The sequence below is a fragment of the Lepidochelys kempii genome, chromosome 2 (assembly GCF_965140285.1).
Source record: "Lepidochelys kempii isolate rLepKem1 chromosome 2, rLepKem1.hap1, whole genome shotgun sequence".
Lineage (NCBI taxonomy): Eukaryota > Metazoa > Chordata > Testudines > Cheloniidae > Lepidochelys > Lepidochelys kempii.
The window spans coordinates 107,703,838-107,727,560 of NC_136381.1; the positions used below are offsets into that span (position 1 = coordinate 107,703,838).

At 39.3% G+C, this 23,723-nt stretch overlaps 1 protein-coding gene across 12 annotated transcripts in view; it reads right to left on the reverse strand.

Annotated features, from left to right (window-relative positions):
* The window catches only part of LOC144930211 (uncharacterized), a 778,762-nt gene that overhangs the window by 729,722 nt on the left and 25,317 nt on the right, over window positions 1-23,723 (reverse strand). The gene's annotated exons all lie outside the window — the stretch shown is intronic.

Below are 23,723 nucleotides of genomic sequence, written 5' to 3' on the forward strand. Positions count from 1 at the left end.
AGACTGACAGTCCTTTGCCAAGCTGGGAAAGAATATTTACTTAGCCAGTTATTGTTCTGTTTTATGAAAAGAATATATAAACCAAAATTATTGAGTTTATGATGGACACATTTATTCATAAAGTCAGAGCATAACACATCAGGTGAATACTATACCTGAGCATTTTTTCTCTCTTCCAACAGTAGTCAGAAGCATAGGATATAATCTGACGCTAACGTACATTAATATATACACAAAAATTGTAACAGAATTACATCATGAAGTAAACAATCACAATGAGGCTTTTCTGCTCCAAGTTTGCTATTGTCTCCTAATCGCTTTCACTATTGTTTGTTAAAATTAGAGGCTTTCAAAGGCAGCCTTACAAACAAAAGTTCAAATTTGAATTACAATAGGTTTAAATTCAAAGGCAGAGACAGAATAAACAAGAGGCTCAGAGTAAAGGTTCAATCACCATAAAGATGTACACTAAATAGCACCCCATGCCCCACATATTGAATTCTAGACATTGTTCAATAGTGCTTGAGACAGCATACCCTTAAGTGCCAATATTTTTCCTAGGAGACATTTTAAACTACTCCAGAGTCCCATAAACTTGATATATTTGGAGCAGTTAAGGGGAAATCTCTAGACTCTGAACTTAAATGTCTGTAAAGAACGGTTACTTCCCTTAAAGAAAAGGAGTACTTGTGGCACCTTAGAAACTAACAAATTTATTTGAGCATAAGCTTTCGTGAGCTACAGCTCACTTCACTGGATGCATCCCTAAAGTAACTGTGGTTTTCAAAATGTTGTAGTCAGCATGGACCCCTCACTGTAGGCAGATATGTGCCTCACGCACAAGACCAGAAATGTTTTGAGTGGCAGCGTCCATTGGAGCCATGCATGCACCCTGTTCTTCCTCATGCTCCTGCACAAGGGCATTCACAGTGGGGCAGCCATACCCTATCTCAGCTCACTTGCAAGCAAAACTTGCATTAGCTGAGGGCTCCGAAAGCAGGGATGGAGGGCAGGTAATTGAATTCACACTGACTACTGCATCTCGAAGAACCACAGCTACTATGAGGGTAAATAACTACTCTTTCTTCTTCAAATGTGTCAATATGGATCCCACCGTAGGTGCAGGCAAGCATCGTCATTCCTGAAAGTTGGAAGTGAAGCATGTCAGCTGTCCCCATCAAATAGTGATTCCAATACTACTCTCCTGAAATTAGTATCTGATCTGGCTGCCCTGTCAAGGGCATAATGTTTAACAAAAATCAGTGGGTTACTCCACTTTTCAGCCTTCCATATCTCAGTCGTTGGCAAACTCCTGAAGCAGGCAGAAGATTCTAACTCTGCCTTGGTGGAACGTATCTTGGCGTTCAAAGGCAGAGGTTGCAATGGGTCCAACAGCCAAAATTACCTCTACCAGTAAGGAGCAATCAGGATGATTGCAGCCTTCTCCCATCTGATCTTGGATATCATCCTTGGGATCAGGGGAATGAGTGGAAAGGTATATAGGAGGCCTTGAGGCCAACATCAGGCCTAAGAGTCCCAGGCACGTTCACAACATTGTGGAATTTGATCTGAGGTCATTTGCCAACAATTGAAGAGACTGGAACCTTTCATCTGGGAGCCATGTTCTTATTCATCAGGTATCTATCAGAGTTCCTATGAACTCTTATCTGTGAGATATGAGCAATGATTTTCATCGTTCACAAGGAGTCCTACCTGACAGAACAGGGAAAGGACGTAGTCTAAAGCTGTTGCAGTCCCCTGTTGAGATCTGCCTCTGATCAGCCAGTCATCCAGGTTTGAGATACATGGATTTCCCGTCTCCTTATATACACTATGTGCTACCACCCCTGCCAGGGAAAGTATTTGGTAAATACTTTCAGTGCTGTGAAGAATTGAAAGGGCAAAACCCCGTACTGGGATGGTTGGACCCCACTGTGAATTTATATACTTCCTGTGTGCCAGATGGATGTCTGTATGAAAATATTCATGCTCCAAATCAAGAGCCACAAACCAGTCATGAGGTTGCAAAGATAGAATGATGGAGGCAAGCGTTACCATCCTGAATCTGAGATAACATATGTATTTGTTGAGTCTTCTCAGGTCTAGTATAGAATGAAGACCCTCTTTCTTCTTTGGAATAAGGAAATACCAAAAGGAGAAGTCTCTTCCTATCAACTCTGATGGAACCTCTTCTACTCTACATAAGACAACAAGGGGGTCACTTCTCTTTGTAATAGGCCCGCATGAGAAAGATCCCTGAGGACAGACGGTGAAGGGGATGAGTAGAATGTAAAGAATGGAATTGGATGGGCTAGTCATGGGCGATGATCTCCAACACCCACTTGTCCAACGTCATGGCAGACCACACCTGATAGAATGGGGCAAGGTGGCCTTTGAAGGTGGGTCTGAAGCGCCTAATGGCAATCCTGTCAAATCTGTTGACATGGCTGGAGTGGGGTGTGTTGTCAATGAGGAGGGCTGCCATCCTGTTATATTTCAGGATGCCTGATGCATGGCACATTGTCTCTGCAGTGACCATTGCCTCTGACCACAGTGTCAAAGGCATCCATTGCTGCCTGCTGGGCCATCTTGGCAAATAGCTACCTTCCTTAATTATGTCAACCAAACACAAACAAGCCCTGCACTCCTCTTCTGTAGCTGAACCTAGCTTTTGTGCATCTAAATAGAAAATTAAAGAAATGTTCATGTATATTACCATTTACCATAATGTTCCAGTATCTTATTTATCAGCTATTGGTGCTTAAATCTAAAATAAATTTCTGCCCAGCTTTCCATAAAAATAACAAAGTTGTTTCAATAAAACATTAAATTAACTGAGAAGAGGGAAATCTGAACACATTTGGCATAACTGCATATAGAATGGAGTTACTGTACTTCTCTGACTGCAGACCAAACAGAGCCATACTCATTTTTAAAGCTGTAGGAAATGACATGTTATAATAATAATGCTTGAAAGTTCCTTCTTTAGAACAGCACCCCAAAAATCAACATGGCATTTTTGACGCTAAGGTTGCTTCTGCACCAGTGTTTCCATTATAAATCTCTGCCTTTAGGAATTTATAGCATCATGAAAACAATTCCGGCCAGGCTGAAATTTGGCACAAGTTCCCAAGACTATGTTTTTTCAAATATCTGAAAGAAATCACTCTAGCTTTCTTTGGCCAGACTGGACTAAACAGTGTTTTTCCCTAGTTTTAGACCAAGTTTTTGCTTACTACAAAAAATAACACAGATTTTTAATTTTTTTTTTTCAAAGAAAACATGAATGTTTGTACGTCATTAGTGCTAGTGAAAGTTTGTAAGAAATATATTTAAAGTGAATGAGATGTTTATAAAGGGAACACCATCCATGGGGAGAGTGGGGAAGTCACATCAGTTACTTGTAAGTATCCACAATTACTAACACTGAAGCTTGTTAGAGAAATAATATTTTTTTACTATCTTCTTCAGTTTTACCTTGTGAATGTGACAGCACTGTAGTCAAGTTCACTGCTCTACGGATGGTCAGTTGCTCTTCCATTCTCAGGCACTAGCATAAGGTCACTCATGCATTGTTCTAAATAAAGCTTACGGGCAGGCTGGTAACAACAAGCAGTAGAGTCATCATTATTGTTAGTTTTAGAGTAACAGCCCTGTTAGTCTGTATTCGCAAAAAGAAAAGGAGTACTTGTGGCACCTTAGAGACTAACCAATTTATTTGAGCATGAGCTTTCATGAGCTACAGCTCACTTCATCGGATGCATACCGTGGAAACTGCAGCAGACTTTATATATACACAGAGAATATGAAACAATACCTCCTCCCACCCCACTGTCCTGCTGGTAATAGCTTATCTAAAGTGATCATCAGGTTGGGCCATTTCCAGCACAAATCCAGGTTTTCTCACCCTCCACCCCCCCACACACAAATTCACTCTCCTGCTGGTGATAGCCCATCCAAAGTGACAACTCTTTACACAATGTGCATGATAATCAAGTTGGGCCATTTCCTGCACAAATCCAGGTTCTCTCACCCCCTCACCCCCCTCCCAAAAACCACACACACAAACTCACTATCCTGCTGGTAATAGCTCATCCAAAGTGACCATTCTCCCTACAATGTGCATGATAATCAAGGTGGGCCATTTCCAGCACAAATCCAGGTTTTCTCACATCCCCCCCACCCCCATACACACACAAACTCACTGTCCTGCTGGTAATAGCTCATCCAAACTGACCACTCTCCAAGTTTAAATCCAAGTTAAACCAGAACATCTGGGGGGGGGGGGGGTAGGAAAAAACAAGAGGAAATAGGCTACCTTGCATAATGACTTAGCCACTCCCAGTCTCTATTTAAGCCTAAATTAATAGTATCCAATTTGCAAATGAATTCCAATTCAGCAGTTTCTCGCTGGAGTCTGGATTTGAAGTTTTTTTGTTTTAAGATAGCGACCTTCATGTCTGTGATTGCGTGACCAGAGAGATTGAAGTGTTCTCCGACTGGTTTATGAATGTTATAATTCTTGACATCTGATTTGTGTCCATTTATTCTTTTACGTAGAGACTGTCCAGTTTGACCAATGTACATGGCAGAGGGGCATTGCTGGCACATGATGGCATATATCACATTGGTGGATGTGCAGGTGAACGAGCCTCTGATAGTGTGGCTGATGTTATTAGGCCCTGTGATGGTGTCCCCTGAATAGATATGTGGGCACAATTGGCAACGGGCTTTGTTGCAAGGATAAGTTCCTGGGTTAGTGGGTTCTGTTGTGTGGTATGTGGTTGTTGGTGAGATTTGCTTCAGGTTGCGGGGCTGTCTGTAGGCAAGGACTGGCCTGTCTCCCAAGATTTGTGAGAGTGTTGGGTCATCCTTTAGGATAGGTTGTAGATCCTTAATAATGCGTTGGAAGGGTTTTAGTTGGGGGCTGAAGGTGACGGCTAGTGGCGTTCTGTTATTTTCTTTGTTAGGCCTGTCCTGTAGTAGGTAACTTCTGGGAACTCTTCTGGCTCTATCAATCTGTTTCTTTACTTCTGCAGGTGGGTATTGTAGTTGTAAGAAAGCTTATTGTTAGTGGGGATTTTATTTGTATCTCTATTACAGTAACACTTGGTGGCCCCAACTCAGATCAAGCTTTCATGGTGGTAGGTGCTGTACATAAATATAATAAAATAAGAGACAATCCCTTCCCCAAAGAGCTCAGAGCCTAAATCTGAGACCATGCGAGTGCTATCTTTTCTTGGGACCACTGCTGGGAGACAGGAGAAACTGAAAGGATCCACAACTTCACTTCCCAGGCCCCTGCATTGAGCTAGAGCAGTGATTCCCAAACTTGTTCCGCAGCTTGTGCAGGGAGAGCCCTGGTGGGCCAGGCCGGTTTGTTTACCTGCTGCATCCGCAGGTTCAGCTGATCGCAGCTCCCAGGGGCTGCGGTTTGCTGCTCCAGGCCAATGGGAGCTGCTGGAAGCAGCAACCAGTACATCCCTCGGCCCGCGCCACTTGGAAACCGCTGAGCTAGAGTGTAGTGGGAGCCCTGAAGGGGCATTTTCTGGATCCCAACAAATACTGAGGAGCAACTGAGGCTTGCAAGGTGCTGGGGAGGTGTTTCACTCCCTGGGACTCCTCAATTGTTCCAAGGAGGAGTTGAGGAGTTTGGAAGCTTTACCTTGATGCTGCTTCTGCTGTAGATTCTGGTAAGCAGGTAGCCATGTGTGCAGCACGAGAGTAAGGAATGATAAGCTAAATTCAGGACATGCTTTTCTAAAGGGTGCTTATCTGAACAACAATGGACAAAACAGCAGCAGCAAAACTTGCAAAGGCACATAACCAACCTTCAGAACTCCAATAAAGCAGATGTGTTCATCTCCACCCAGATTGTTCTTAATTCTCAAATTCTACTAACATTTTCCAACTGGAGAGCTGACAGGCACCTGGACAAGCGTTTATGCAGTGAAATATCTCTGATCCAAGAGACATTAGTGAACAGTTGAAAACAAAAAGAATGAAGAATTTCTTTTAGCATAGAAGCAGCAAGCTCCTTCACTTAGCACCTCTGGCACAGACTGACACATGTAGGTATGACAACATTGAGAATTCATGAATGGTATTTTCCTCACAAAGTACAGAAAATACAAGCTTTATATTGACAGGTTTCAGAGTAACAGCTGTGTTAGTCTGTATTCGCAAAAAGAAAAGGAGTACTTGTGGCACCTTAGAGACTAATGTATACACCTGAGTTCTACCCCTTAGGTACTGTATTTGTATTTGTAACACTACTTACGCTTATTTATATACAGGCTAAAAATGTCCAATCTTGTTAGGACTTTTGGTTGAGTATTTTTTATCTATTTAAAATTAAAATATTTTTAGTGCTCTCCTGAAAAGAGGCAATATTCTCATGGCTAAGAAGGTTCAGAAAAAAGAAACATCAAACGTACACAAACCAAAAATGTTCGTAAGTCATTGAGGCCATTAATAGGCTAGAGTCAAAGACTAAGAGAGAGATGGCAATTATCTGCAATACCTTTGGGAGACCTTACTGAATTAAGTTTAAGTATCTTCAGAGTCCATTGCATTAAATGCAAAGGTTTTGTATTACTGTGGGCTGGGATGATCAAAGGACTATATTGAACAATGTGGCAGACAAGAACGAACTTTTGGGAAGAGGATTTCCTGTAAAATATCTAAGGAGACATGAATGCAAATTTTCCCACACCTTCCCGCCCCCCCTGCCCCCCTCCCCCCGCTTCTTGTTATGCAAAAACCCAGCCCTTTGAAGCTATACCCTGAGGTGAGGGTGAATGCCTGCTGAATATCTGGTCCCAGGGTCCAAAGATCCAAACTGTACAAAGGAGGGATTCACAGATTCTTGGGGGTGCTTGTTCTGATCTAGCAGCTGTTACAAACTTGTAACCAGGGCCAAAACCCTTGGTGAAGTTTGAAGGACCGATCACCTGCCAGAGTCCTTAATGGAGTGGGGGTGCTGGTAAGCTTATTAGCATGTGTGTAGGTTCTTTTATTGTTTTAATACGTTTTCTCTGTAAGGATTTCACCTTAACAATAAACATGCTTGCTTAGATAGAGCTGTGTGGTAACTTATAACTGTGGGCAATTTTGCTGTTCATAGGCTCTGAAAAGAAAGCAAAGCAGGCCTGCTGAGGCAGTCTGATTTGCTGGGGAACCCTGCCTGCAGCCTCTGGGTGAGGTGGGTCTGTGTCCCGCCCCAAGCGGCCAGTAGGAAGCTGCAGGGGCAGTGCCTGGGGGTAGCAGCACACGGAGCACCCCCCCCCAGCCTGCCCTGCCTCAGAGCCCTAGGTAAGCGCCGTACCCCCCCACCCCCTCCCAGAGCCTGCACCCCCACCCCTTTCCCACCCCCCTCCCACCCCAAACTCCCTCCCAGAGCCTGCACCCCCAGCCCCAGCCCAGAGCCTTCACCCCAGACCTCCTCCCCCAATCCAAACTCCCTCCCAGAGCCTTAGGCAGGTGGGAAGTGGAGTTTGGGGAGTGGGTGGGCTCTGGGCATTCTGGACAACACCAAAATTTCTACAAACCTGCCGCCCCTGGTGACAGACTCTAGAGAACAGTTTGAGATCTCAAACTCAGAAATTGGTCCTAAATTCCTACTGCTTTCCACTTTCCCTTCTTCAACACTAATAGACGTGGTAAAACATTCAAAGGAAGAAGTTAATAACACAAGTGATTTGTGGCAGGGACCCTGCTTTTTCTTATGTTCCAATACCACGTTGCGAGCACTATTTGAAAATAATAATACTGTAATAAAATGTAAAAGAACTGGTATAAATGATCTCAAATAGAAAAAACAGTGAATAGACTACAAACTTCTAATCTAAAGAGTCCTCTCTCATTATCACGCTTCTCTCCAAGCCATTATCACATTTTTATACCCATTTTCTAAAGAGAGCTATAAAGCCAGATTGAGCCTTTGATCAATGACTTGTGTAAAGAGGTGCCACAATTCCATCCATGAGTCTCATCTTGCACCAGGGAGTAAGTAATCTGTAACCGTCGTCCTTCAACAGACACAGATTTCTCCCCCCACCACATCAGCTTTTTTGACCAATGCATTAACGAGTCAAGGCTTCATCTACTCCCCAACCCTCACAGCTCACCCATTCAGGAAGGAAGGGGAATAGCAGTGTAGTCACAGCCCCAGTTTCCCCTTTCTGTACCAAGGCCTAAGGTCCAGAGAGGCTATGTACGCATGCCCACATTTTTTATTTTCCTTTACATTCCTCACCAGCCATGTGAGGTTTAACCACAATCTGGCCCACAGACCCACACTTTTCTGTAATTGTTGACATACACAATATTAAGCATCTACAAACCAGGGCATCATGGTTAACTTTAAGAAGGTAAAAAATGAATGAAAAGTATAAATGTTTACAAATATAGATCAGACAAGCAATACACAGAAATTACCCTCTTCTACTTAATTCACAATTGAAGATTGTCAAATACCACGATGCTATTTTGTCCTACTTTCTTTAACTGATAAATTGCCTTGCCTTTCATTATTTTCAAATGTAAATAACCTACTGCATCAAGAATTGATTTTATTTCAGATACAGTTTTTCAATGCCTTCAAGAATAGCAAAGACTGTATTGTATGCCATTCTCTCAAAGATCAGTTACTACTGAAAAACAATCAAAAATCTTGATGGATTTTCTTAGTCCGAGGGATGTGGGAAAATAAACTAATGTAAAGAATTGATAAGATCTGTGGTTGAAATACTTTTATGTGGAAAAAAAATCTAACACTCTGGTTTAGCGCATTACCAGAGAAGAATTTATTGTAATAAATTAAAAACACTTTGGAATTATAGTTGAAAGAGCAACACTGTGAGTGATGTCACAAGTGTGGATACAGTTTCATTTTCTTGTTTTATTTTGCTGTAATTTTTTTAAATCCAAGTGATGTTTATAAACGTATCATAGTATATTGAGATTGCAATGAAAATCTGAAATTTAAATAGGTCATAAGCACCTATTCAATTGTCCAATTTTTTCTTTGTATTTCCACCATGTATTGTGTTTTGTCATACATAGATTGTAAGCTCTTTGGGGCAGGGACTATCTTTTTTTTCCTGTTTGTACCTAGCACAATGGCATCCTGATCCATGACTGTGACTTCTAGCACTATAATAATGAATGCTCAAGCTGTCATTATTGTAGATTTCAACAGAATGGTCACACGAAAGGATGGTTCATTTTTGCTCCCTGCATGATATGATTTCCCTTTCATAGTTCAAACGATGAGTAAGGGTCATCATCACGGGCAGGACTGAAGTTTCTCAGCTAAAAAGCAACGAACACTTATGTGCATCTATTCAAATTTACAGTTCAAAGAGTAAACCAGAAGTAGGACAAAGTTGGAAGAGAGCATGTAGCAATAACTACTGGTAGAGTAACCAGTGAGCCAGTATAAATACTGGGGGGAAAGCTACACAGCTAAATCAAATAAACTGAAAGGATAAAGGAAAAATTTAGACAAGAGATTATTTATTAGGCACTTTATAAGAGCCACCAGTTTAACTGTCTGCATTTCAATACATCCTAGAATAAAATCAATATTTATCATAAAACACTGTTGTAAAAATAATAGCAAGTGGAGTTACTAGAAGACAAATGAAAACACCTTTTTAGGAAGTAATATTGAGGAACTAATAGTTTTCAGAAAATTACAGTACAAGACAGGAGTTTTGTGTTAGATGAGAAGATCCTTTAAAATGAAGTGAGAATAGCATATCTGTCCCCTCTGCTGAGTGATAAGATGAATAAATAATGAGTGGTGAAATCCTGAGCTGTGAGTTACTAAGGCCACACTCCTGCAAGGAGCTCTGCCTGGATGGTCTTCCTTGCAGGATTGGGGCCTAAACACATACACCTATTGCTTTGCAACTTTACACCACCACCTTAACGTTAAAGTTGTCATGATGTGATTTTCTTTGGTCTGAAAAGTCCTTGTCTGTTATTGTCATAAGTAACATCTTAACTTTTACTATGACTGAAAAAGAAAACTAGAAATTTTTCCTCTATTTTTTCAAATTTGTGTACTTCATGCATTTTGCATATGACCTTATCCCAGACATTGTGCAGACATTTATGCACCCGTAACACTACTCATATGAGTTGTCTAAACAAAATCAATACAGTGGTACAGCTCATCTCCACCTCTATCTTCTCCTGGCTGAGCGACACCTCAGTGTGACTACTCTCACCATACAATGAATATATTCTTCTGCAAGGGGTAGTTGGGCTAAGAGTCCATAGGAACAAAATATTCACCCCACCACAGCAGCAATTTTGAGGGAGTGAATAGAAAATGGAGGCAAAAAAGAACAAAACAAAACAAAACACAATCTCTCCACATCCTTCCCCCAGGACCTACCGAAAGGAAGGGATCCTGACCCTACATTCCAGGTTTCCCACAGCGCCAAGTACTTTCCAAAACTCAACAAAGTTTTTAGGACCTACTTAGTTCAAACCAAAGTATTCTGGAACTCCACAGGAGAGGAAGGCAGCTGCCTTCTCTTTCAAGTGCTACAATGGCCACCATTCACCCAGTGGGCCCCATCCTCTCAACAGCTGAAGCACAGCAAGTGCAGAACAATTTAAGAGCTGCATACTTATCTCATCTTACCCTAATAGGTCCAGTGCTGCTCATCTGCATCTCGGGAGGCTCTCTTTATTACTACCTCCCACATAGCAAAAAAGAAACACCCCCCTGACCTACCCCTTGCTGAAGAAAATACAGGACATTACTAAGACAGGGAAAAGTCAAGAAAAATGGGGATGTCAGGAAATTCTCATTTTTGTGGCTATCATAACATAGTGATTTGTTGCATCTTGAATTTAAAAAAAAGGGGGAAGAATTATTCAGTTAATAGTGTGTTATTTACTTGCATTACACACAGGGCCCTATGCAGACTATATAAAATTAATGAGAAACAAAAGCAAAAGGGTGGCCACTCCCACTACACAATGAATATTTTTATGTATAGAAGGAACAGCTGAATAAAGCTGTTGTCCAAGCTGCATAAAACAGAGATGGGACAAGGCTAGGGTGGTCCTCGATTTGAATTTGCATCGGATAGCAATATGAAATATTTCACACTTGACAATTTTCTCCTTCTCAACTCAGATTCCAAAACCCGAATAATATTCTTTTCCGTAAGTAATTCTTGCCCTCTTTCTTGGGCTATAAGTATAATAATTCAAACATCAATATTACTACAGAAAAACTAAGCGTAAAAGCAGTTCAAAACCTAGCAAAAATTTAAATGCAACTGTTTATGTTGCTTTTCTAACATACAGATACTAAAGAGATATGTTGGACCTGATTTGCAGAAATGCTGAACACCTGCAAATCCAACTGAAGCAAGTGAGAAATGAAGGTGCTCCACACCCTGTAAAATGTGGCCTCTGGTGTTTCTCTGATGTAAGAACTTTCTCATGAAATGCATTTTTGCTGAAGCTCCAAAAACCAAGAAGAAAAGGGACCAATTTGGAGTATTTATAATTTTACAATGAATATTTTGCTCTCCCTTTACAGATTTTTAAAATGTACACTGGATTCAGTTGTATTACAGTCATTTCACTGAAACAGTAAGAGCTACGCAAGACATGTTTATGAGACAACACATGTTAATGACTACCTAGGCATTCCTCATTACATGAATCAGTGACACAATAGACTAACGACTAGTGGAAAAGCTTATTTAAGGATTCTTTCATATGCATATCACTGTCCTAACAATGCAGCCATTGTGGTCTGTTTTGTCAAAAGCCTAGTAGGGCAATCTTTTGTCCACAGATTCTGCATTCAATATTCAAATTGCTGAAACAATACAGCATAATGGCTCCTTCAGAGACATAATCCATCATACTAAGACACATATTTAGGGTTTAGTGTGGACATCGGCACCCAAGAGAGAAGTACTCCATCAGACCCTGAAGCAATCTCTGCAACTGCAGGCAGGAAAACTCCTAGACTAACACGGCTGTTACTCTGAAACCTGTCCTAGACCTTCTGCAAACTACACAGCTGCAGCATCCATTACGGAGCAGCTAGAGCTCACCAATGTACCTTTACCATGCTTGAAGGAGAACACAATCTACAAGTCGTACCACACTGCTAAGGTAGCACAGTGATGATGTATATGTCCACAACAGCATCAACCACAAAATGGCAGGCTTATCTCTATATCTAATCCATTGCAAACGCATTATTTATTTAAAAAGGGCACAGCTGACCTGAAGTCTAGTAATTTAAAAAACAAAAAAAAGAAAAGTAGTTTCACCTGCCCTGAAACACCCACATGAAGAGGATAAGAATGACTGTGTGGAGGGGGAAAGTGAAAGTAAAATACACAAGTGCACAAAGTCACCAAACTAAAAATAATTAGATAAAAATAGGTTTCAGAGGAGCAGCCGTGTTAGTCTGTATTCGCAAAAAGAAAAGGAGGACTTGTGGCACCTTAGAGACTAACCAATTTATTTGAGCATAAGCTTTCGTGGGCTACAGCTCACTTCAAATAGCGGTTCTACCACGTGGAAACCATAGCAGGTAAAATAATTCAGACAGAAGTGTAATTTTTAAGTTGATGGCAAAATGTCATCGCATCATGCTACACTAGGAATTTATTCAAACTATGGCCACACTCTATTTCTAAATCCCAAAACAAATGTTGACAATGATCTCTGCATTTTTATGGGGGGGGGGGGGGGAATAAGACTAATGGCTCTGAAGCATTGCACATGTGCCTCTGGGAAAAAACACCTTACCAAAACTGGATAACCAAAACTAAGGGCTTGTCTACACATTGAATAATCCCTGATTAACTCCATGTGTGGACAAGAACTAATAAATTGTGGGGTTTGCACTAACAAATGAATTAATTGTCACATAATTGTCTAAGTCCAGATTATCATACAATCTACTCAACACCCTTCCTGCACTGAATCCTAAACACAGAATATTTCCTTTAATTTCATGCTTCCTTGCATCTTCTGAAAGTGAGCCATTTGGAAAAAAAATACTATAAAAATAAAAAAAATACATATTACCCTCCATTAAGTATCCTAAGAGGTGGACAGTTTTATCAGTTTGTGGACATTTCTTTTTCAATAGCTAATAACTAATAATGATAATGCTTTCTAAAAGATGTTTTAAGGGGTTACATGACCATTGTGTTAACTTGAAACAACTGTTAGCAAAAAGCCTCGTCCATTTAGGTAATTACATTAAACCTCTGTTTTCTTTATTAAGTTACACTCACATTTCTCTTCACAAATTCTAATTCTCTATTCAACTTTCTTCTAGGTTTTACCACCATTAAGAGGGAGGCAATGAATTCTGTGGTGACTATAACAATAAACGAAAGTCTGAAAGGAGGTACTGGAATGGAACAGCTGTCTAGAGCCAGACAAAGATGTCCCCCCCCAAAGGATAAGGCCAAGAGTCTTTTTTAAATAAGGGAATAGGAATTTGGTGGTTAGGAAGAATGTGTGGAATTGGTTAGATAAAGTTGAAGGTTGAAAATAGGGAACTAGCAACCAGGAAAAAGGAAGGATGTTGTAAACAGGAAGGGAGAAGACATGAATTGGATTGCTTGGAAGAAGAGCGATGAAGAGCAAATTTTTCAGAGCTTCTCTGAATAAACCTTGGAAATTTTCATCACCAAAAAGGATTGTTTTGGATTTTTTGAATAACCACGGTTTATAAAAAGCCCTCACACCTCCAATTTTTGCTAATCTAATGTCTGTTTCCTGGAGAGAAAAACAGATAGCCTCTTTCAGCATGAAAGAGTTTTGGGGATTCTTGTCAGTTTCAACTAAGGTTATGAGTTAATCACCTACAAATTTAGACTTTTTAAAGTCTAAACAAAACACCCTGAAATCTGCGGTGGTTTAAACTATAAAAAGTAAAAATAAAGCTTTAAAAAAAGACATTTAAAAAGATCTAAAATTTCTTACATTTTTCTTTGCTTTAAAATAAGCTCTCTTATGGTGAACATCTGCATTTCTCTGATATATTACGTTTGTCTCTCACACTTTTAAAACTCATAAATAAAAGAGAACTACTACACAAATACTATTTTATTTGTTTGTTTTTGTTTTCTCGAAGAAGGGATATTTTCATGATGCAAATATGGAAAAAGCAAGTTCTAGTTCTAAACCAGTGACCAGGCCAGATGTACAGAGTTATCCGCTTCATCTCTCATGGATTATGCAGCAGTTGAAAGACTGGTATTGCTTTCTATTGGTGTGTGTGTGTGCGCGTGCACACAAGCACCTTATTAAATGCACACACACAAAAACCAATCATTTCATATTAAGACTGTGCAGTTAAAATAACAAAGTCAAGAATTTCAAAAGTTAATATTGCTTCACTGAACGTCATATATGCTTTTATATACATTTAACAATTCATATTTTATTCTATGTACTGAAATAAAAATAGAATACCCTGTGGTAATGAAGCCACATAATTATGCTGTTACAACCTTAACTAGGTGCATTACCTGACACTGTGATTGTAACTATGCATTTAATATTGTATCAGCTGCTTTCTGCATTTAGATTTCCTAGGGTTTCTTTTGTTTTTGTATTTTAAAAAGGGAGGGGGAGAAATTAAATTAAGCTTATAAACTCCTAAAGCTGAGTTATTGAGCTGGCAGAGCTCGCAGCACTCATAAGCTCCTTAAACTGGAGTTATTGGACTGGTGGAAGCTACACAGCATCACGGTGTCTTTAATAAAAATGGGACAACCCTGAAAATGCAGAGAATGCAGCACTCAGGGAGAGTAAGAGAATGATTTCCTAATGAAAAAGCTAAGGCCCGATTCACCAAAGCACTGAAGCACATGGTTAACTATAACTTCAATGGGATGTAAGCATTTTTCTATGTTTTGCTGAATCAAGGCCACACAAAATACTGGGCTGCAGAAGTGAAGCTCATTGCTTCACTTGTAACTTTGCTACTCAAGAAGGTTTGACCCAACAAAAGAATGCTGCAAGTGCATTCACAGAACTATTTTATTCAAGAATCCTGGTGCTCAAAATTTTGCTATTCCTTTTGAAAATGTACAGCTATTTTCTAATATATACACATCAGGCTGCACAGCAGAGAATTTGTTTCATCACACCTGGATCAGACACAAGAAATAATTTACAATGATTTGTCAAGATTAACCTTTTGATAAGACATAAATTTGTCTAGATTTAAGGCACTTGAAAAAGGTGCAAAGGTCCATTTGTGTTAAACAAATGCTGTATCAGCAGTTTGAAGGCAGCAAATATACTGACGCTGATAAAAACTACTACTCTAGTGGACTTAAACTCAGTGTAATAAAACATAGATTTGGCATTTCAGCATGGCAAGATATGATTCATAACCAGCTATCATTCTTATTTAGACCTAGAAGTGTCAAGCTCTGTAATTAACAGTAGGTACTTGCAGGTCCACACATTCAGGGTGTGATGATAACGTGAATTCTACCTCACCCAGTAATTACAGTTATTTGCAAACATATGTTTTTAAAATACCTTTACAGTCACACAGTTTTTAACACTGTAAGATAGACTGCATCAAATGTCACTGGTTTTAGAACAGTGTGATTAGAGTTTGTAATGTAAATCAAGATAACCGAGAAACAAACATTTTACTTTATCCTTAAATGTGGATACAAATAAGTAATCTGCTTCATGATTAACTGTAGCTTCAGTAAAAATTAGATACTCTGGCCAAGACTTTACAAACAATTTTTATTGTTCCTCAAAAAAATCAAAACCAAAACAAAACCTAATTTTGATTTTTTTATATCCTATATATTTACAGTGCTTTCTTCATTTTAACAAATTAAGCACTTATTTTTTAGTAAGCCATATATGTTTAGACATTGATTACAATAGATACTAAATTCTGTTTGAAGACCACACAAAAACACATTCTTCTGCTGGAGCCAACCACAATGTAATATAGTGCCAGAAAATTTCATTGTAAACAGGATCATCCAACCAACCAAGGGCTACATTGACACTTTGCCTGGAGCCCAAAGACCATATCTAATAAGTATAAATGTACTCTCTGTCATTTTTAATACAGAGAAAGAGCCCCCATAAAGAAATTATAGGCCTCAGCAGATATGCTGCTCTAATTAAGATGGAACCTGTAGTCATCCCAGGGGCTGCACCTTCATACTGGAGATGAGAGCAACAGTGGATTCCTTTATAGAACTTCATGCACTTTTATTACATTTGTGTGTAGCATTTTGGCTCTCACTGCCATAGGTAATGTTCCAAAGAAGACCTTCAGGAGTAGTCCTCTGATTTGACACATATTCAATTTGTTAAATGTGAATATTTTTAGTAAAATTAAGATCTAAAAATTTCATACCAAATCACAGCAGAACCAACAACATATTGTGAAGGCCAATAAGTCTAAAATTACTATAAACCATCTAGTGTTTTGATTTGTGTGCACTTTTCTCTATATGCTACTTGTCTACTCCATTCGAGAGAGTACAGAGGGTATCAGAATCTACATTAGGCTGTTTGTATAATCTCCGTGATCACTGGATCATCAGCAATATAATTGTTTAATTGCTTGGACAATGCACATATTAATGTGTTAGCCATGATTCTAGTGCCCAGCACTATATTTGAGGCCCCAATTCAACAAAGCATCCCTATTCAGGGCAGTGCTTAAGCATTAAGCTAGATGATCATGATAGTCCCTTCTGACCTTAAAGCCTATGAGTCTATGTGCTTCAGTGTGAATTATCCTGAATTAGGGTTGCCAACTGTCTAATTGCACAAACCCAAACACCCTTGCCCTGCCCCGCCCATTCCCCAAGGCCATGCCCATGCCCCTGCCCCATCTCTTTTCTGAGGCCCTACCTCCCTCACTCCAGCCCCCATCCCTCTGTCGCTCACTCTCCCCCATCCTCACTCACTTTCACCAGGCTGGGATGGGGGGTAGGGGCCAAGGAGTTCAGAGTGTGGGAGGGGGCTCTGGGCTGAGCCTGGGGCAGGGGGTTGGGGTGTAGGAGGGAGTACAGGGCAGGGCATGGGAGGGAGTTTGGGTGGAGGAGGGGGCTCAGGACTGGGGCAGGTGGTTGGGGTTGGGGTGAGGGTTCCAGCCGGGTGGCGCTTACCTCTGTGCAATATGAGTCCAAAAACCTATGGGTAGTCTTGCAAATAATAATACTTACTAAGATACCACAGTGATACATGTAATATAAAACTTGAATAGAATACCAGTTAGGTAACCATGCCATCATTATCAGAGCCACAGAGAGACTTCTGGTTTGAGCTTTTTCAAAAGTACATCAGCTGGATCACATTTCTCAAAATCAATTTCCTACTTTGGACTTTCAGCTTAACTGGGTAGAGAATTGAAGCCACAATCTATAATAAAGAATTTCTTATAAAATGTTCAGTTGACATCCTCATAGGACTCAGACTAGAAAATGTTATACTCCCAACTGTCTCTCTTAGTAAGCACGTTTCAACACATGGTCATAAAATCCTTGGATTCTAAAAGGCAATAGAACATCTATGATTTTCAACATTTTAACATTCACTTAAGTCATAAGTTTTCTACGAAGACTACTATTTTTGCAGAATCACACTCCAGCAATCTCACATTGTTGGATTGGCTCTTGTTCTTCAAAGAGTTGATCCTATCTACCAGTGCTAAGAACCTTTCATATATTGCTCACGATTTTCCTTTCACTTTCAGCACCACTCCAATGGTCCAATATGTAGAGGTTTCTATACAGCTATCAAGAGCTGTCAAATTCTCAGCAACCCCCTCCTTTACAGGATCACTTCTACAGAAGAAAGGGTAGCTTGCTGCAATACAGTCCATCACTCTCTCCAATGAAAATGTTGAACACATCCATTGCCTTTACAAAGGCCTGCAACATGGAGATATTATTCTTGGAGTATACAAGTTATGCTGGGGGAGCTGAGCATTAGGACCGAGAAGTGGCATGAAGTTATGATCTATTCTTCCATTTCAATATTGTCAAAGAAAAACAGTAAAACAAATATAGCTAAACTAGTCTTTTAAAATGTCAAGCACTAAACAGAAACGTTTTTCCAAGCTTCCTACGCCACTGACTAACAAACTATGTCAAGAGTTGTCAGGAGACATGCTTTGCTCCACTAGCAGACAGGTTCTTGCCCCCTAACCCTATCCCCTTTTTTTTCCTCCAATTTACTGGAACAGATGGGTGAATAGAAAAAAACCCAAAATCACAAATGAATGAAATACCTGTTTGGATGAGCTCTGGTACCCGATATATTTTATTATGAACAAGCCTAACTTTGCTGTTCACTGTAAACAAACAATACATATTATGAAAAAACAGGTATCACACTGAACACCACATTGCAGAATTTTTTTTTACCAATTATTAAACAAACAAACAAACATGATTTTAAGAAGTCATGGATAGTGGATTAGAAAATACACTTTTTGTTAATTTATGTTGAAAAATTTAAGTTTAGTTATATGTGCTTGTTAGTCAATGCACTGTAGTATATTAATATAAAATAAATGAAAACTTAATAATGTGAAACTTCACTAGTTTTCTGCTAATATTCTTTGCTGAGAAATGGGGAAAGACCACTATCTTTTTGGGGGGACTGCAGATTAAGAAAGTGAGAATTAGCGAGCTTCTACTACAATATGACAAAATTCAACACTAGGTTCTCAAAGGATGAAAATCAAACAGAAAATGTATTATACAATAAAATACATATTTTTAAAATGCCATGTAAACATAGCTAAATTTATTTGAATGCAATCCGTAATACACACTGCTTATGTAGCTAAAGTTTAAACCAGTCATGTTTTTATTTCCAGAACTCATGTATATGCTATATTACTGGAAAACACCTCATGGTTGGCCACATGAAGGCTGCTCATACAGTGATCTGCTGGATTTGACACAGAATGTTATTCAAATCACCAGCAGTAGCCTCTTGCATTGCTTTCTCCTAAATCAACAGTAAAAGAGAGGCAGTTACCAGATCCCATATTTTCACACATGCACACTCAAGCTGTCTATTGCACACTTCTCTCTAAGAACAGAAGCACTGTAATCCTTCACTTCCCCAAGCCTGCTTTATTATTTAATAAGAAGTGAAAAGAGGACAATTAAAATACGATAATTGTAGAGTTACTGTGTTCACACACTGAGGGCACGTCTCCACTGGCAACGTCAAAGCGCTGCCACGGCAGCACTTTAACGTGACTTATGTAGTCGCGGCACAGAGTTGGGAGAGTGCTCTAAAAAACCCACCTCCACGAGGAGAGCGGCTCCCAGGGCTGGTGCACTGTCTACACTGGCGCTTTACAGCGCTCAGGGAGGTGTTTTTTCAGACCCCTGAGCGAGAAAGTTGCAGCCCTGTAAAGTGTCAGTGTAGACAAGCCCTTATTTTCATACACTTTTGCTGAATGTACTGTGAGAAATATCCCGTTTTAACAAATATAGTAATATAAGTTGTGTACATTGGAGTCTGCAGAAGTGTCTTTGGATTTACTGGCTTCTCAAAAAAATGTTTTTAAATTACTAGAGATAAATAGGCACCAAAAATTTAGGCTCAATAAAACTCTCAATAAATGAATTATCACACTCTGCATGCACCAAATATGTACTTTTGTCTGCCCTTTTTTTCTGATTATCTACCCCATTAGGAATGTTAAACCTCTGTGCTACGTAAATGAAAGTAATTAATTATATAAAGTGAAAGAGGAAGGTTTACAGTCATATAACCATATAATTCCTTTCTTCTTTAAGCAAAAATATTGAAAATATAACTGAACATCTGCTAGGAATTTCAGAATCCTAAAACCCCTCCTTTATACACTTTCAGAATTACATGAAAACAATGTAGAGCATTTTGATCTTAATAAAAATATGTTCCTGTATCTAAATTTTTAGGTAAAATTTAAAAAAGTCTCTGCAAGAACAACATCAATCCAAGGGGAAAAGCAAATTCAGAAAGACACTGCTCATTTGTTCTGTGGTTTTTCAGTTATTTTGGTAACTAACTATAATCGCAAATGAATAAAAAGCTAAATGGTAAACAGAACTCATGTAAATAAAACATACCTAATTGAGAGCTATTCTGCAGCCCTTCTATTAACAGAAATACCCATTCGAACCAATGGGAGTTCAATTCATGGAGCCACTGCACTAGAGAAAGAGAGACACTGACCATCAAGTGTCTCATTAAATGGAGATCATGGTCAATATTGTTAAGCCTTAAAATAAACTTCCCCGACAGCTGTTAGATACTTGGGCTGTTACAGTGAAGACTGCAGCTGTGTTTTTTTTAAATGATGATAGCTGCCTCACTACTGTAAATATTTAACTAAATCCCAAGACACATTGTAAAGATCTACAAATGCATTTGTGGTAATGCAAGAACTACAATATGGAGCAGATGTCAAGATAAGTTAACTTTATGGCCTAAACTTTCTAGTGCCTTAATTCTAAAACAAGAGAAGCAATCACTGACTTACCAGCTTTCCATTATCATGTAAACACATGTACAGAATAGGCTGGTGAGCCCTGTATGTTTGTACGTGCCCGTCAAGGAAGCAAGATTCTAACATCTCTCCAAGCAGTATTTGTCAGGACTCTGGTTACCTTCCTGAGGTAAATCTTTTGCAAGGCTCTCACTTCTCCGCTTTGAAATCCTAGAGTTGGAAGGAAGGATTGGAGCTTATTGGATTCCCTAGCTGCCTTTGAAGTCCGGGTAGCAGCAATGACAAAGCATGCTTTTTCCTCATCTGCTCTTGACAAGAAGGTTGCAGTCTTTCCTTCTTTTGGAGGCTCACCTCATTACACTTACCCATGCCTTGGTCAGCTTGAGGTTAGGTTACTGTAATACATGCTCTATATGTAACTTCACCTGAAGACCATTCACAAACTTCAACTGATGCAGAATGTGGAGGCTATCTATTTAGCTGGTGTATTTTGCAAAGAATTGATGACCTGGGAAACCACCTTTCTGCTTGTGTGATATGGATATTTGAAATCAGTTTAGGATTTTGAACTAACAGACCATTCATTTAAATGCAAGGGAGCTTTCAGCAGGGTATTTTCAGCTCTTGATTCTTGAACTGACGTTCCCACTCTTGTTCAAAACCAGAGTCTCTTGTCCTTCAAGACTAGGAGCCCGGGTAATAAGCAAAAGGAATTGGAATTGCTCATTTACTAGCATATTTATTAAATCTAGCTGGTATTACTGAAAGCTGGTGGGATGATTCTGGAATGTTAAAATAAATGGTTATAACCTATTTAGGAAGAATGAAGAGGGCGAAAGGCCAGGGGAGTGGCACTCTATGTCAAAAATGGCATTACATGTTTCTGAGCCACTGCTAACTCCGAAGACAATGATCTTGAATGCTTATGAATCAATATCCTAACAGATAAATCACAAGATGGGGTTTTAGTTGGTGTCAGCTACAGACCACCTAATCACATGAGGAAACAAGATGACTGCTTTCTTACACGCCTTTTGACATATAGGAAGAAAAGTTGCACAATCATAGGGGACGTCCATTTGAGTGACATATGCTGGAGGTCTCGTGCTGCCAATACTAAAACATTCTTGGAATTTCTAAACCTAATAGATGACAATATCCTAATTCAAAAAATGTTGCAAGTAACACCATGGAATTCTATATTAGACATTGTCCTACCAGACCTAGAAGAATTGATCACAGAACTAAAAATTAACAGTAGCTTAGGCACAGGTGATCATGACTTCATCACATTTTTTAATGTGCAAGCAAAATAAAGTCCCAACCAGAAATATATATACTTGGTCCTTTAATAGGACCAATTTCATAAAGCTGAAAACAATTATGAGCCAAATCAACTGTGAGAAAGAATTTAATCAGAAAAATGTGAATGATAATTGGGAATCGTTTAAGAACACCTTACTAGATGCTCAAAAAAACTAAAAAACTGAGAAAGAAGGCTGTACTGGTTTTTAAAAAAATAACCTAGTTTACAGAAGTAAAGGCATCTTTACAAAATAAAAATAATACTATATAAGAAATGGAGAAAGGGGAAATTGTTATTAATGAATATAAGTGTACTAAAGTTAGACATTTTTAAATCAGCAGATCCAAATAAGTTGCATCCAAGAGTTTTACAAGAGCTGACCAAGGAGCTCGCTGGGCATTTGATTTTCAGTAACTCTTAGAGCACTGGGGAAGTTCCAGAAGATTGGAAGAAAGCTAATATGCCAACTTTTAAAATAGGTAAATTGGATGACTTGGATAATTATAGGATTGTCAGACAGACATTGATCCCAGGCAAGATAATGGACTGACTAATATAGGACTCAATTAATGAAGAACTAAAGGGTACTGTAATTATTGCAAATCAACATGGGTTAATGGAAAATATAGCCTATCAAATTCATTTGATATTTTTTGATCAGCTTACAAGTTTGACTGATAAAGGTAATAGTATTGTCATAACAGACTTCTGTAAGGCATTTGAATTTGTACCGCATGACATTTTGATTAAAAAACTAGAACTATATAAAATTAACATAACACACATTTAATGGATTAAAAACTGGCTAACTGATAGGTCTCAAAATGTAACTGGAAACTGGGAATTGTTATTAAGCGGGTCTGTTTCCAATGTGATCCCGCAGGTATCAATTTTTGGTCCTATGCTATTTAACATTTTTATCAATGACCTGAAAGAAAATCTAAAATCATCAGTGATAAAGTTTGCAGATGACACAAAAATTGGGGGAGCAGTAAATAATGGAGGCGACAGGTCACTGATTCAAAGGGATTTAGATCGCTCGGTAAACAGGGTGCAAGCAAACAATGTATGTTCTAATATAGCTAAATGTAAAAGAAGCATCTAAGAACAAAGAATACTTGCAGGATGGGGGATGCTATCTTGGGAAGGAGTGACTCTGACCATCCACCACAACCCCCAAATATTTTTTTCAATTGAACATGAGCTCCCAGCGCAACAGTGTGGCCAAAAGAGCTAACGTGATCCTGGCATGGATAAACAGGGGAATCTCAAGTAGGAGTGGAGAGGTTATTTTACCACTGCTGGAATACCATGTCCAATTCTGGTGCCCACAATTCAAGAAGGATATTGATAAATTGGAGACAGTTCAGAGAAGAGACACAAGAATGAGTAAAGGATTTGAAAAAATGCCTTATAGTGATAGACTCAAGGAGATCACTCCATTTAGCTAAACAAAGAGAAGATCAAGTGGTGACTTGATTACAGTCTATAAGTACCTACAGGGGGAACAAATACTTAATAATTGGCTCTTAATCTAACAGAGAAAGGTATAACACAATACAATGTCTGGAAGCTGAAGCTAGACAAATTCAGACTGCAAATAAGGCATACATTTTTAACAGTAACAGAAATGAACCACTGGAACAATTTACCCATGGTAATGGTAGATTCTCCATCACTGACCATTTTTAAATCATATTGGATGTTTTTCTAAAACAGATGTTCAAGGAATTATTTTGAAGTTCTGTGGCCTGTGATATACAGAAGGTCAAACTAGATCAGTGGTTCCCAAACTTGGTTCGTGGCTTGTTCAGGGTAAGCCCCTGGGGAGCGGCGAGATGCTTTGTTTACCTTAGTGTTCGCAGGTACAGCTGCCCACAGCTCCCAGTG